The sequence below is a fragment of the Mobula birostris genome, chromosome 20 (genome assembly GCF_030028105.1).
Source record: "Mobula birostris isolate sMobBir1 chromosome 20, sMobBir1.hap1, whole genome shotgun sequence".
Lineage (NCBI taxonomy): Eukaryota > Metazoa > Chordata > Chondrichthyes > Myliobatiformes > Myliobatidae > Mobula > Mobula birostris.
The window spans coordinates 65,071,597-65,087,795 of NC_092389.1; positions in this window are offsets into that span (position 1 = coordinate 65,071,597).

A 16,199-nucleotide genomic window follows, 5' to 3' on the forward strand; every position below is an offset into this window, starting at 1 on the left:
ACAGGCGAAGTGTCGCCTCACCTGGAAGGAGTGTCTGGGGCCCTGAATGGTGGTAAGGGAGAAAGTGTAAGGGCATGTGTAGCACAAGGATAAGTGCCAGGAGGGAGATCAGTGGGGAACTGTTCTGGCGCTCTGATTCCCATACCTTTGGAACTCTGGTTTAATCCCCAACGTGCAGCACTTCCAAACCCTCCTGTCCGGATGTTATTTCCATTCCACTTCAGGTGCAAACTGACTCTGCTGTGTAGTTGCCTCCTTCCCTGGAAGATAGCCCTTCCTTCTACAACAACTGCTTAACCTCATGCACTATTTCTTTTTTCTGAGCTTGCTAGCTCCTGGCACGGATTGAAATCCCGAGATCAGCTTTGCTCTTTGATTTAGATGCTTACTCTCTGAGGTCAGTTTGCAGGATCTCATCATTCTTCCTACCTATGTCACTGGTACCAACATGAACTTGGTTTTCACCCTCCGACTTAAAACTTTTCAGTACTACATGCATGATATCCCGGACATTTTCAGCCGGAAGACAACACACCCTCCGGTAATCTCGTTTTCGTCCACAATATCGCATTTCCTTTCCCGTGTCTAATGAATCACCGAACAGCACAGCTAGCCTCTTCACATTCCTTTCCTTCTGGGTCGAAGAGTCAGGCTCGGTGCCAGAGACCTGATTCCTGTGACTTTCCACTGCTAGGTTATCCCACACCCCATCCCCCACAGTATCCAAAGTAGATTACCTATTGTAGTGTGGGATGGTCCCAAGGTTACGCAGCACTAGCTCTTTATACCATTTTCCCATTCGGACTGTCACCCAGATTCCTGTACCCGGCACCACGAGTGTAACTTCTTCTCTATATGTCCAGTCCATAACCCCCAACCTCTCGAATGAACTCCAGCTCCAACACTAACTCATTAACGCAGAGCGTTGGAAACTTCAGCTGGATGCACTTCTCGCAGGCGTAGTGGTCAGGAACACTGGAGGTTTTCCTACTGTTCCACATCCCTCAGGAGGAGCATTCCGCTATCCTACCTGCTGTTGTAACCGAGCAAATATAAAGGAAGAAGAACAATAAGCTCTCCCTCAAATTTGTTGTTGTGTTTTGTTTTGTTTTTTTTTTTGTTGTTGTTGCCTTTTCTCATTGAAACCTCGAAGTCTCGAAGAACCAAAGCTCAAAATCCCGACTTGAGCTCTGTTTTCTCCAACGATGGCCGATACGGCAATGGTCGCTCCGCATGATACGTCTCACTTTAAGTTGTTCTTTACATTCAATCCTGTTTAAAGCTCCATACTGCCGCGAGTCGCTGCCTTTTTCTACTCAATCGGCGATCCTGCGGGAACCATGTCTACTCAAGCTTCTGCTGTCCGATTAATTGTATCCAATTCAAGGATCTTCCATTTATTGCAGCAGACGTTCAGCAATGGAATTACAACAGGAGCTAGCTAAGGTTTGAAAATCTATCCTTTGGAGTCGTCATTATCATTGTTTAAACGCACTTTGTTTCTTCTTGTCTTGCAATATTTTGCTTCCTTGCACATTCTTCACGTAATTCTCTGAATTCTTGTTGAAAATGCTTTGCGGTAACTTTGCTCAAATTCGCTGAAATTTAAACGTACTGTGTGTTCAACTGAATCGCTTGGGGATAACTGCCAAGTACGTTTCAGGAATTTCTACCCAGCCCATATTATGTTTAAAGATTCTGTTCTCTAGAGATGAAATGGCCTAGCTTGTACAATGCGAAGTAAATATTTTGAAAGCCTCCGCTATTCTGAATTGATTTCGACGATCCGCACTATTTGCTTGTTTTGTATTTTTGTTTTGATAAACTGCTTTTGGAACATGAATTATTACCTATGCTGGCTTCGTATTTAGCTTCCATGCTCTGTTCAAAACCTTTGCTTTTTTTTTATCGGGTAGGTCTAATGACAACATTACTGAAGTGAGCTGTTTTTTTTTCTCATTTTCCCTCCAGTTTTAATCCTACTTTCTCTCTGAAATGGATGGCGTGTTTCAAGAGATGAATAATAGTACGTAACGTCGACTGGCACCACTACCACGTTGAATGCAATGTCAATTTAATGACTTGTTTGGTATTCAAAACAACATCATTTAGGATGTCGTTGGGCTATTGATTATGTGGGCTGATAGATGTTAAAGAGCATCAGCGTATTCCATTAGTTCCTATTTCATGCATTTCATTACCAGGTGAACTAAAAGATCCATCTTTACATCTATGCAGAAAGCAATATCCCTTCTAGCTTGAAGCAAACAAACATTTTTATAAAAATCTGTCTTGCCCTTTAAAATTACTGTTGGTCAAAAGTCACTGAAGGCTTTGAAGCAAACTGTAATGGACAGATGTGATTGAGGTGATAGCCCCATTAACAAAGGTTTAAATTTTCCCAATCTTCACGCATTACTGTTATTCATTAACAGAGTTTCATGTTTTGCACTTTCATCATCTGGAGTAAACAAAATGTTTCGCAAGACGGTTTCATTTGGCTGTCGTAATCTATCTGTTATGTATATGAATAAATCCTCACTCATAACGTCCCTGCAGAGACAGCAACAGATATAAATACTCAGGCGATGCGGCGCCAGGGAATTAATGTGTGAGGCTGTCCCACAGCAGAAAGTGACGCGTTACTCTACATTGAAAATGCAGGGACAATACCTCAGCTTCGAGAACATAATGTACATGATTATTGCCGTCATCGGTTTGCCTGGGAAGTGAATGCAAACAATCAAGTTGTTTACCTCGGGTGTGAACAATTATGAAAATATAAGGAGCTGCCAAGGAATGGTAGCCCATCAGAGTTCTGATCAACGAAGCCTCAATTTAAATGTTCGAATCAGATCTGCAGTTATGCAAAGTAAACACCAGTCTGCAACTTATGCGTTCTTGCAGCAGTTTCCTGGACAATGTTGGAACCGGGAGGGCCACGTTTTGCTGGAACTCATTAACACTGAGTTAATTATTTGACTCATCTTTGTGGCAGGAATCAATCTGAGAAGCTGACACGACAGAAATGTGCCTGCGTTTATTCACTAACTTTACTGATCAAACTGGGCCAGCGGCTTCCTAACAGCGCAAACACCTGTCGCTGCAGATTTGCGCTTAGCTTCAGTTACTACTGATGTTGAGCAACCGAATCAATGGCAGTGAGTCAGCGGGAGCGTCTGTCACAGTAGAAGCGTACCCCTTGTTACAGTCGTCCCGAAGCACAGCGACATTGCTGAGACCATTATCATTTATTTCCTTCTCCCTCACGCCAGAATATAACTTCGCCCTTCGCCTCGCATCAGGCAGCGAGTAGTCAGAGCAGTCTGTAGTACTGCAATGCACTGACGATCGGATTGGATCACAATCTACAGGTATCGTTAAAATACTGAATATCCCCTGCCAGCGAACAGTATTCCTTCCCTCCCGCTGTTCGCCTTAATCTCATTGTGTCTTTCTTAATGAGAAAGCGGTTTGTTATGGTCCGGTTCGGAATGCGTCTAATCTTACCTCATTATAATCACTGACAGAAATTGAAAGCTTCTAGGTTGTGCATGTGACAGTGGAGACTTTGATATGACCCTGATATTAAATGTTCGTTATCCCACAATTTCTCTTCCTTTTCTCCCCTTAACTAGTTAACATAACAGCTATCGTCATCTTGTCCCGAGGAAAGTGCGGCCTGTCCACCTGCACAACCCGCTACCTCGTCGCCATGGCAGCGGCGGATTTATTACTAATTTTGACAGAAGTCATCTTGCTTCGGATTAAGGACCATTCTTTCCCGGGGACGTTCCTGGACATCACACCTGTGTGCAGTGTGATATTTGCATTGTCTCGTGCAGCAGCAGATTATTCTGTTTGGTTCACCGTCGCCTTTACCTTTGATCGATTCGTCGCTATTTGTTGCCAGAAGCTGAAAGCAAAATATTGTACCAGCGAAAATGCGGTTGCTGTTTTAACAGTAATCGGTATTTTGTTTCTTCTGAAAAATGTTCCGTTCTACTTTTTATTTGGACCTCGAGACATCATTGACAACATGCCTTGGTACTGTTATATCAATCCAAGTTTTTACTCCGACATAGGGTGGGTGGTATTTGACTGTTTTGATAAAGTTTCAACTCCGTTGACTCCGTTCGCTGTAATTCTGATGCTCAACGCTTTGACTGTCAGGCACATTTTAGTGGCCAGTCGGATTCGTAAAGAACTGGTACGTCGGAATAAAGAGGAGACCCGCTGTGACCGGGAACTGGAGAGCAGGAGGCGGTCTATTGTCCTGCTGTTCGCTCTGTCCGGCAACTTTATATTCCTGTGGCTAACGTTTATATTAGATTTCATCTATTACCATGTTACAGGAGGAGGGGAGGGTCGATATCATTCGGCAATAGTCTTAGATGACATCGGCTATTTGCTGCGGAATTTTAGCTGCTGCACGAACACATTTATTTACGTGGCAACTCAATCCAAGTTCAGGGAGCAACTAAAGAGCGCGATGAAGCATCCGGTCACCTTAACACTACATATCATTCACAAATGCGCCCCATGAATATACAGAGGTGAGCCAATTGATTCTTCAGTCCATTTGAAGCCTCTGACATTCATGTCCTATCAACAATATTTTGCTGCCTCTATCAGATTCTGACCCCCCAATTAGAAACACAAAGAGATATTTGTGTTATTTTCTTAGTGATATGGCAGGATAACAGATTCCTTGGCCCAACGACCAAATTACACGTATACGAGCAATTAAACTATTACCTCAATATGGTTTTTGGAATGTGCGAACTTAACACCCATATTTATTGCTCGTGGTCATGGGAAGGACATGCAAAATTCTTATAAAATGCGGTGGAATTAAATGTGGGTCTGCTGATGTAGACCACTTGGATGCTGAAGGAGTAACGTCGTTAAATATGACCAAAGGTGATCAGTCGCAGAGCTCAGTTCCTCCATGAAATACTCAACCATCAGCCATCCAGGGTAATGAATTCCACGGATTTATCGCGACCTTCATGACTGTAAAATTAACAATCAAACGTCCCGTTTTTGGAAAAAAAAACTCAATTACAGACACTTTCATCATAGATCTGTCACGTCCTCTTGAATGTTAAATATATATTAATGGTCATAGAACATAGAACACTGCCACTCAGTTCAGGCTGTTCGGCCTATGGTGTTATGGACAGTTTAAACTTCGCTAAAATCAATGGTATAATTCTCTCTGAAATTGATCTCCATTTTAGTCTCATCCAAGTACCTATACATGATTCTCTTAAAGATCCCTAATGTATTTGCCTCTACTATCACACCTGGCCCCCTGTGTTGGGCACGTGGCCAAGTGGTTAAGGCGTTCGTCTGGTTAGATTAGATCAGTTTATAAGGACACTGATCCTCGTTTATTGCCATTTAGAAATGCATGCATTAAAATATGATACAATGTTCCTCCAGAGTGATATCACAAAAAAAGGCCAAACCAAGACTAAAACTGACAAAACCACATAATTATAACATATAGTTACAACAATGCAAAGCAATACCATGATTTGACCATGGACACGGTAAAAAAAAACTCAAAGTCCCCGATCGACTCATCATCTACCGCAAGCGGCAGAAAGGAGAAACTCCCCCGCCATGAACCTCCAAGAGCCAACAGCTTGCCAATGCATTGGATGCACCCGACCGCAGCCGACTCAGAGTCTGTCCGAAAATTTAGAGCCTCCGAACAGCCCCTCCGATACAGTCTCTCCATGATCTGAAGGTCGCTAGTTCGAGCCTCAGCTGTAGCAGCGTGTTTGTGTCCTCCAGCAAGGCACTTAACCACACATTGCTGTAGCGTCTGTGCGAAGAGTGGCGCCCCACACAGACTTCCAATCTGCGCGTTGTAAGGCATGAAAATGCCCGACACAGTCCTCTCAAGGTCTGAGTCGACGTTCCTCCCCTCCCCATCCCCTCCCCATCACACCTGGGGCATTCCACCACTCCACCACTCTGCGTGTAAAGAAAACCAAACACCTTACTGCCGTTGTTACCTTAGCCTTTTCCCCAACACCTAAAACCTCATGCCTCCTCCTCATTACCGTTATAATTCTCGCTTTGCTTTCGAACTATCATCTTTTCATGCTCTTATCATCTGTACTCCTCTGTTATGTTATCACTCATCTTCTGAAGATCCAAAGAAAAATTCCATAGCTCGCTAAACCTATGACCTGTTCCGTAATCCAGGCAGCATCTGGTCAACTCTCCTCTGCATCCTCTTGAAAGTGTCCACATCCTTTACCAGAACTGAACAAGAAGTCCAAGTGTGGTCTAACTTTGAGCTTTATAGAGCTGGGACAACTACTCGTGGCTCTTGAGCTTAATGCCCCGACTAATGAAGGCAAACTCCACACGGCAGCTGAACAAACTTGCCAACTTTGTGTGGAAGCTTTGACAAATCTGTAACATGAGGTCCAAGTTCCCTCACTGCTCCTACATACACCGCCAATAATCCTGCCAGTAAGCACGTATTCTGACTTCAAGTTCGACATTCCAAACTGAATCAGTTCATGGTTTTCCCAGATGAACTTATTTGCAGATCTTAGTCAAGCTTTCCGTCCTATTAAGTTCCCTTTGTAAATCTGGACAGCATTATATATTATCATGACATTGTAGCAACAGCAAAATTACAAATACAGTCTTCCACTTTGTCTTCCATGTCATTTATTTATATAAAAGAAATCAGGGGGAGCAGAGGTCCCAGAATAGATTTCTGCGAATGAAATTCCAGGCAAAACACGCTCCACCCTGAACACTCTCTGCCTTCTACTGGGGGTGGGGGGGGCGTTAATTCTCAATCTGCACAATTTGGATCACTTGTCCCCTTAATCAATACACTTTGTCACATCCTCAAAGAATTCATAGACAAGGGAGCCATGAGCAGACTTCACAAAAAACATGTTGACAAATCAGACAATGGTTTTGAAATGCTACTAAATAACTTATGAAAGCATATTGTACAATTATTTTCCACCACTGAATTAAGTCTTATTATTCGATAATATACATTACCCTCAACCCTTTCCTGAATAAACGAGTAAAATTCAGGACACGCCAATATCCTGACACTACTGCTGGAGCCAATGACAATGCAAAGAACATCGCCAGTGACTTTATCATCTCTACGCTTGCATCCCGTAGTAGTCCGAGAATATCATCCGGTACTGGGATTTATCTATCCTGAGTTTAATCAAAATTCCAGACAGTCTTGTTCCATAACGTCCGTTTTTCATAATAAAGTTATTTTAAAACCTCCAACAACTATTTCAATGACAATCCGTTCATTCCTGGAATCCACCCACTACAATAGCTTGTACTCGCCGCCAATTCAACTACAGCCTTTCTTAAAGATAGACTATCAATGACACTCCAGCTGCAAATTAAATGAAAAGCTGAATACTTTTATCAAGTTTTATATACGTGCGTATATGTACGTAAACCAGACAATAAATATCAACTCCTTATTTGCATCTCCAACTCCATCTGAGCTCTTGCTATTCATACACACTACAACTAAAGTCGGGTAACATCCATTTTCAATCATTTAGATGTTCGTGTGCATTTTTGTTCCTTAGAGCGAATGGCACGATATCACATTTTAGACGCCAAGCTGCATTTGCGAAGCTATCTCAGATTTTCTCTGACTTTCAATATAGCAACATCTTCTGATCCTAAGAATCTTCCATTTCTGCTTATCGGAAAAGAATCTCCCATTCCTCTATTCTCATCCTCCCTCTCTCTCTCTCCCGCTCTCCGCCCGTCTCTGTTTCTCTAACCCCCACCTCTCTCTCTCTCTCGTTCTCTCTCTCCTCCTATACACACACACTGAGTCATTAACATGTCGTCAGATGAGATATCTTTAGATTGCAGATATATATATTTTTTTATCTGCAATCCTCTATTCCATGATGTTACACCGGAATTCGAACATTTTCCAAATTTGCAGAAGGCTCGAGTTCATCTTACTCTTTCTATCTGTCATTCATCTAACTATCTATCTATCTATCTCTCTATCTATCTATCTATCTATCTATCTATCCGTCCGTCCATCTATCTATGTATCTATCTATCTCTCTGTCTGTCTGTCTATCTGTCTGTCTGTCCGTCCGTCCGTCCGTCCGTCCGTCCGTCCGTCCGTCCGTCCGTCCGTCCGTCCGTCCGTCTGTCTGTCTGTCTGTCTGTCTGTCTGTCTGTCCGTCCGTCCGTCCATCTATCTATCTATCTATCTATCTATCTATCTATCTATCTATCTATCTATCTATCTATCTATCTATCTATCTATCTATCTATCTATCTATCTTTCTTTCTTTCCATCTATCTATCTATCTATCTATCTTTCTTTCCATCTATCTATCTATCTATCTATCTATCTATCTATCTATCTGGGTGTCTGTCTGTCTTGCTGTCTATATGTTATCTACACATACGTTTATACTTACTATATTAACAGAACTGTAGTCGCGCTGATACGCAACGAGTGAAGCAACACACTCCGTCGAGAAGGGTCTGGTTGAAGTCTTGTCTGTTTCAATCAGCGCGCTAAAGACCCCGCTCCCATTATCCCCCGCTCTTTTAGGGCGGGAGTGACGTCGGCTTCCGGGCCGAGGTCTGCCCCGCACTCGGAGCCCTCTCGGTTGCCGGTGGCTGCGGACTCGCCCGCGACTGCTGGAACCGGTTCACTTGCCGCGTGGGCGAGCCGCCACAATAGTGTGCCAAATTGTAAGTCTTCTCAATGTAATTGCTTATCTTCTTGTTTTACCCCCTTGACTCATAAAACTAACAGGTATGTATTCTGTAAAGGTGTCTCCATTGATGCCTATTATCCCACCAGTAATGCTGTAATTCATAACCCACCAATCCCTGATTTGCTAGGTGGAAGTTCTTTTATCCACGGTTGAAATTTTAACAGCTTTTGTAACTGAACCTCTATGTCCAGAGACCCATAGAAAGTGGACATATAAACCAATACTTTGTGTACGAAATAATATTTGATGAGTTTCCAACAGTAAATCTGTCCTGCTGCGAGAATTACCTGTTTTAAGACTCATCAAAACCGAAAAGACATCTGAACAAGTTACAACTTAACATGAACAAATTTTCACACCCCACTGTAAGCCTAAAATGAATGAAACGAATTCTACTGTATATACTGATAAATGGTTGGTATCTTTATCTTCAACAATAATTCATCCACAATAAACAGCCTCATTAACATCCCTGTTAAGTTATCTTCCGATTCTTCTGCAGCAATGTATAACATATCATAATAATTTTCCTCACTATACTGACAAATCAACAGATTCTCAAGCATAACAGAAATCTTAGACTTTATTAAGTCGTGTATCTAAAATCAACTAAAGGCATTGAAAAAAAAATGGTAGGGTTACCGAGAAAGCGACAGTGGGATATATTGCAAATCCAATGAACCCATATTCCCAGCGTGATGAGAACCCAGGCACCCAATACTAAAAACAGCCTTCTTGTGAAGTTCCCAACGGTCCTCCAACACACCTTTAACAGGATGATCATTTCTGCGCCCCCTCAAATTAATCATTAAATTCAATCTCCGCGATTTCAACCAGTAAATCCGAACCAGGAGACGACCTTATTGTACCAGAAGGAAATGTTAAAGCCTATGCTTGTATCACATACAAATATTTTAAAATTGAGATGAAGCTGATCCATAAGCCACACAGACATAATCAAGAACAGATCGAATTAAACAAATATAAACGGTCAACAAATATTTTCGTGCAGCACCCCAAGAATACCCACGTAGGTGCCTGAGGAGATTTACTGCTCCTTTATATTTATCAATTATTTTACTGACATGGTGCTTCTATGTCAGCTTATTATCCATCCACTTGCCTGGAAATCTTATCACTGACATATTTTCAAGAGTTTGATCATATGATTTCAAATCAATGTAGGTCTATTAATCCTGATCACAGTAAACCTTCCTTTATTAAATCCACCGGCTCCCCCAAGTCAGTGTTCAACCCTGATTCCGCCAACACACCCATTCTGTACATATCTGCAAATCGGTGTGCACCCACAAATCTCTGCTCACCGACAAACCCACGTTCAACCCTCAAATCAGTGTGCACCCGCAAAGCATCCGACACCTCAAAGTCTCTTTGCACTCACAGATTCGCTGGCATACTTCTAAGTCCGTACACATCCGCAAAGCCGCTTGCACCCCCAGATTCAGCGACAAATCTGGAAACCACTTTAAGACCAAAATGATGGCAAGCGATTCTGCTGTATATCCTGATAAATGGCTGGTAGGTCGTTTCATTATTGTTACCTATAATTCAGACACAAAAACAGCCACACCAACAATCCCAGTTAAATTATATTTTGATCCTTCTGTAAAAATGGTTAACCTCTCTCAATAATTTTCCTTAATATCTGCTGAACCAACAGATTCTCAGACATAACGTCGACTTCATTAAAACGTGTATCCTGAAATCAGCTAAAGGCATTGAAAGAAACAAAGTGGGGTTACCGAGAACAACACTGTGGGGCATTTTGCATGAGAACCCAGGCACTGGAAATTAAAAATACTCTTCTTGTGAAGTTCCCAACGAACCCACAACACATCGTTAACAGGATGATACTTTCTTTGCCCCTCAAATTAATCCAGTATATTAATATTAATTTCAACCCCCGCAGTTTCAACCAGTAAAGCCGAAACAGGAGACGACCTTACTGCACCACATCACAATCATAAAACCTCTGCTAGTATCACGCTCAAACATTCTGAAGTTGAAGATGAAGCTGATCCATGATCCACACACCCATAATCAAGAACAGATCGAACTGAACAAATATAAATGCTCAACAGATATTTTCGTGCAGCACCCCAGAATACCCACATAGACACCAGAGAATATGAAACCGGAGAGATCCCCGTCTGATCCTTCCAGTTATAGGCGAATATCAGTAACGTCTCATTTATGTAAACTTATGGAACATATGGTAATCGAGCGTTTGAATTATATTTTAGAAAAGAGAGGTGATATAGCATTTTATAACGTCAGCAAATAGATGGGATTTTAGTTTTCAGTAGCTACGAGACAGGTTATGTATTTTACAAACAGGATTAATAGACTTGCACTTGGTTTGAAATCATATGATCAAACTACTGAAAAAGAGTCAGTGGTCAGATTTCTAGGCATGTGGATGGATAATAAGCTGATATGGAATCACCGGATCAGTATAATAATTGATAAATATAAAGTGGGGGGGGGGGTGTTCACACTTTGGTGAGTGTCGTCACCTGCTCTGAATGTCTGATGGATTTCAATCAGTCATTCATCCTTGTGTCACCCTACCGACCTTCTACGCACGTAAATCAAAGAGATCAGAAGTTTGAGAGGACGTAATTCACTCAGGCTCGCCGACCGCGTATTAACGGCAGTGGTTCAGGACAGGGTATTTTTGAGCTTTCAGCAGAGGCCAATCAGCATTCAGGATTGATTATCAAGAAGATCTTAAAGTCAGTCAGGAGCAAATGGAGCGGCCAATGTTGGAGTGGACAGAGTTGGAGCGGAGACTTTGAGGTTTCCATGAGGAGAGCACTCAGTCAGAGAAGGCAAAATCATGTTGGAACCAGAATTTTTATATTAACATTTGCTCAGTTAAAACAGTAGAGATGCTATGCAGAATAGTGGTAAGCTCCTCTTGCGGGATGTGGGAAGGCAGGAGACCCTCGTATGTCCCTGATAACTACACTTGTGAGAAGAGCATCCAGCTTCAGCTCCGAACCATAAGCGGCCTTATCTATGTTTCAACTGAAACGGGCCCCGCCCTCCCAGGGGACTCCGACTGACATGCAAAATGCACAGCTTCCAGACGCCGCAATATTCTCCTGCTATTGCCAGCCGAAACACCAGTGGGCGCTCGCAGACTGACATCTGAGAAAATACATTAAAATATTTACTTCACTTGTAAATATTGCTGCTAGCAAAGAAGGTGATTTTTCAATGAGATGAAAATGAAACGCTCCTATCCTAGTGGTGCTGAAAAATGGGAACATATTAGATAACAAAACAAAACGTCTATATAGTCTCCCAAAAGTTACATCTTTCTTTGGCCCAGCATGGTTGGTATGTTATGATTGCACTGCTCCAGGCAAACGCTGTCTCATTCTGCCTTGCAGAGATGATGTACGGTTAGAATGACAATATTTTTTTTATTTGAATCTTGAATCTATAAAAGGCCCGCCAACTGCAGTTGCTGCTGCACCATCGTCACAGCATGGGGCTGCAGTGCCAAGTGACTCGGACTTCAACTACTGCACAGAGTCTTGTCATCTTCAAAAGTTTTCGGATGACTCTGCCATAGTTGGATGCATCAGCAAGGGAGATGAGGCTGAGTATAGGGCTACGGTAGGAAACTTTGTCACATGGTGTGAGCAGAATTACCTGCAGCTTAATGTGAAAAAGACTAAGGAGCTGGTGGTAGACCTGAGGAGAGCTAAGGTACCGGTGACCCCTGTTTCCATCCAGGGGGTCAGTGTGGACATGGTGGAGGATTACAAATACCTGAGGATACGAATTGACAATAAACTGGACTGGTCAAAGAACACTGAGGCTGTCTACAAGAAGGGTCAGAGCCGTCTCTATTTCCTGAGGAGACTGAGGTCCTTTAACATCTGCCGGACGATGCTGCGGATGTTCTACGAGTCTCTGCTGGCCAGTGCTATCATGTTTGCTGTTGTGTGCTGGGGCAGCAGGCTGAGGGTAGCAGACACCAACAGAATCAACAAAATCATTCGTAAGGCTAGTGATGTTGTGGGGTTGGAACTGGACTCTCTGACGGTGGTGTCTGAAAAGAGGATGCTGTCCAAGTTGCATGCCATCTTGGACAACTTCTCCCATCCACTACATAATGCACTGGGTGGGCACAGGAGTACATTTAGCCAGAGACTCATTCCACCGAGATGCAACACAGAGCGTCATAGGAAGTCATTCCTGCCTGTGGCCATCAAACTTTACAACTCCTCCCTTGGAGGGTCAGACACCCTGAGCCATTTTCTTGGCATAATTTATATATTACTATTTAACTATTTATGGTTTTATTACTAGTTACTTATTTATGGTGCAACTGTAACGAAAACCAATTTCCCCCGGGATCATTGAAGTATATAGAATAGTACAGCACAGTACAGGCCCTTCGGCCCACAATGTGCCGACCCTCAAACCCTGCCTCCCATATAAGCCCCCACCTTAGATTCCTCCATATACCTGTCTAGTAGTCTCTTAAACTTCACTAGTGTATCTGCCTCCACCACTGACTCAGGCAGTGAATTCCACGCACCAACCACTCTCTGAGTAAAAAGCCTTCCTCTAATATCCCCCTTGAATTTCCCACCCCTTACCTTAAAGCCATGTCCTCTTGTATTGAGCAGTGGTGCCCTGGGGAAGAGGTGCTAGCTATCCACTCTATCTATTCCTCTTATTATCTTGTACACCTCTATCATGGCTCCTCTCATCCACCTTCTGTCCAAAGAGTAAAGCCCTAGCTCCCTTAATCTCTGATCATAATGCAAGTATGACTATGACTGCAAATCTTACCTGGCTGGTGGTGAGAGGGCCCCTCCCAGTCTGCTCCATCAAAACCCGGAACATTAAGCACCCGTTCCTGTCCACCTCTCAGCCAAGTCTCTTGTAAAGGCCACAACATGCACTGATCCATGCTCTAAGTTCACCACCTTTACCCATAATAATCCTGGCATTAAAATGCACACATTTCAAACTATCCATTCCATCGTGTTTTTACTGACCGTGACATCTTCCTTCCTCTCAATCCCTCCACCTTCTGACATAGTGCTCTGGGCCTCATACCCCTGCCAAACCTGTTTAAACACTCACGAGTAGCACCAGCAAACGTCCCATCCAGGAAATCGGTATTCCTGCAGTCCGATGCAACCTGTCCTTCTTGTAAGGGTCATCCCTGCCCCAGAAGAGGTTTCAATGATCCAAGAACCTGAAACCCTGCCCCCTGCACCAGTTCCTTAGCCACTCATTGATCTGTATCATTATCCTATTCCTGCCCTGACTGGCACAGGTCATCAGGAGTAATCCATGGTACAGTATTTTCCTCTTCTATAAGATTTGTTCTTCTTCAGCCCTTTAGCTTACCCGCCTATCGCCTCCCAGCTTCTCACTTCACCGCCCTACACCACCTACTTACTTTCCTCTTCACAGGGCTCCACTTATCATATTCTAGATTGTACTCCTTCCGTCCTTCTTATACTGGTTTCTTCCCCCTTTCCGCCTTGTTCTCCCTTGGTTTTCAGCCATTCGGATTGCACATGGGAGCGGTGAGAGCTCCGGAGATCCACCGGCAGCCACTGCGGGGCAGCTCCCGTCCCCTAGCAACACGGAACGAGTCTGGGGGACAGCTCCAGACAACAGGCCCCGTTCCTCGGCGGGGAAAGGTCGGACGCCCTCCGTGTAGCTGAAACATCTCACGGAATCTCCGCCAGTCTCTTCAGTTCTGCCTTCGAAAGGATTCAAGGCCCCGGCAGGTGTTGCAGCCGAAACCCGAGGCGCAGCTCCCAGTCTCCGGCCTCACTCGGTCCCGGTTCCAGACTCCGGCCCGCTTCCAGCGCTCAGCGTCCCGCCCACTGACACCCTTCAACCAACGAGAGCATCCTTCTCCCAGCAGTGACCACTGATTGGCTGTGAGTGTGTCTGAGGACGGGCTGCTGCCGGGAGACGGAGATGTCAGTCACAGTTTGTTCTCAAAATCAATGGAAGTTCCCCGAAGCTCAAATTTCAAAGTAAATTTTATTATCAGAGTACAGATAAGTCACCACATACAATCCCGAGAAGCATTTTCCTGCGGACATACTAAGGAAAAGTAAACAATAGTAACCATAACAAAAGCAGGCAGTGTGCTGAAGGTAACAAACGGAACAAATGCAAATATGGAGAAATAGCGATAAATAACAAGAGATGAAATAACCGCAGCGGCTGCCGATGGATCTGGGGAGCTCTCACCGCACCCCTGTGCAATCCGAATGGCTGAAGGCCAAGGGAGAACAAGGCGCAAAGGTAAACTCGTGCTTTAGAAAATAAGAAACAGGAGCAGGCGCTGCCGTTCGGCCCCTTGCGCTGTGCTGCCCCTCAATTAGAAATGGCTGATCTTTGACCTCAGCACCACTTTCCTTCAAAGTTCCCATCCATCATCACCGAGCCCCTAAATATGTCTTTTTAAATTTCGAAAACTCCAGATATTCACCGCACTGTGGGTGGGGAAATTTCTCCTCATCTCAATCCTGCTGAGGCGACCTCGGATTTTGAGTCTGTGATCCCCGGTTCCACTGCCCAGCCAGGAGAAATATCATTCCTGCCCCTACCCTGTAAATACCCTGTGAGACCGTGTCTGCCTCAATCAGGAAGCTTCTCCATGTGAACCTTGTGATAATGAAGTTGCTTACAGTTCTTTCAGATCAGCAGCTTTGTCCACAAGAACAACCGGACAGTGGTCAGCACGGTATGTCCTGCAGTTACTGCAGGAGAAGGACTGGATGGACACAGTGGAGTGGTTCCCTGAGCAGACAGTCCAGACCATCTGACAGAATGCCTCATCACCAGATCTCACCAACAGGAACCAAGACCTTACCTGTCTGGCGGCGAGAGGGGCCCTCCCAGTCTGATTCTTGCTACATATCCGGAGATCACTCCCACAGCGCGCTGCCCCGAGATTACTGCAGTGGAGACGGGACGGTCACTCACCTCTTTGCTTACTTTGATACAAAGAAGTATCAACATCTGATCTGTGTCCAGAGTGAGGGAGACTGGGCTTCTATTGGAGACAGGACGGACAAGGGTTAAGTCACGAAGTTTTTCACATGAAGCGCTGCTGAAATCAGGACCTCGCCGAAAAAAAAAATCATTTTCCACCCTGTGATGTAGAATGATCACACGACTTCAATCGCCTTCCAGGTGAAGGTCCTTCCGATCGCAGTGATGGGGCCTTTGGAGATTCAGCTGACATTTTTGTCGCACGAGGTTTTTACGAGATGGGTTTGCTATCCGTCTAGCCAACCCTTCTCCGCTCGTAGCCGGGCTTAGACAGTCCATGGCCGCGTTTTCTTATCTGTTGCCTGTTTAATGTGTTATTGATCCAACACTAAACATAGAAATAGC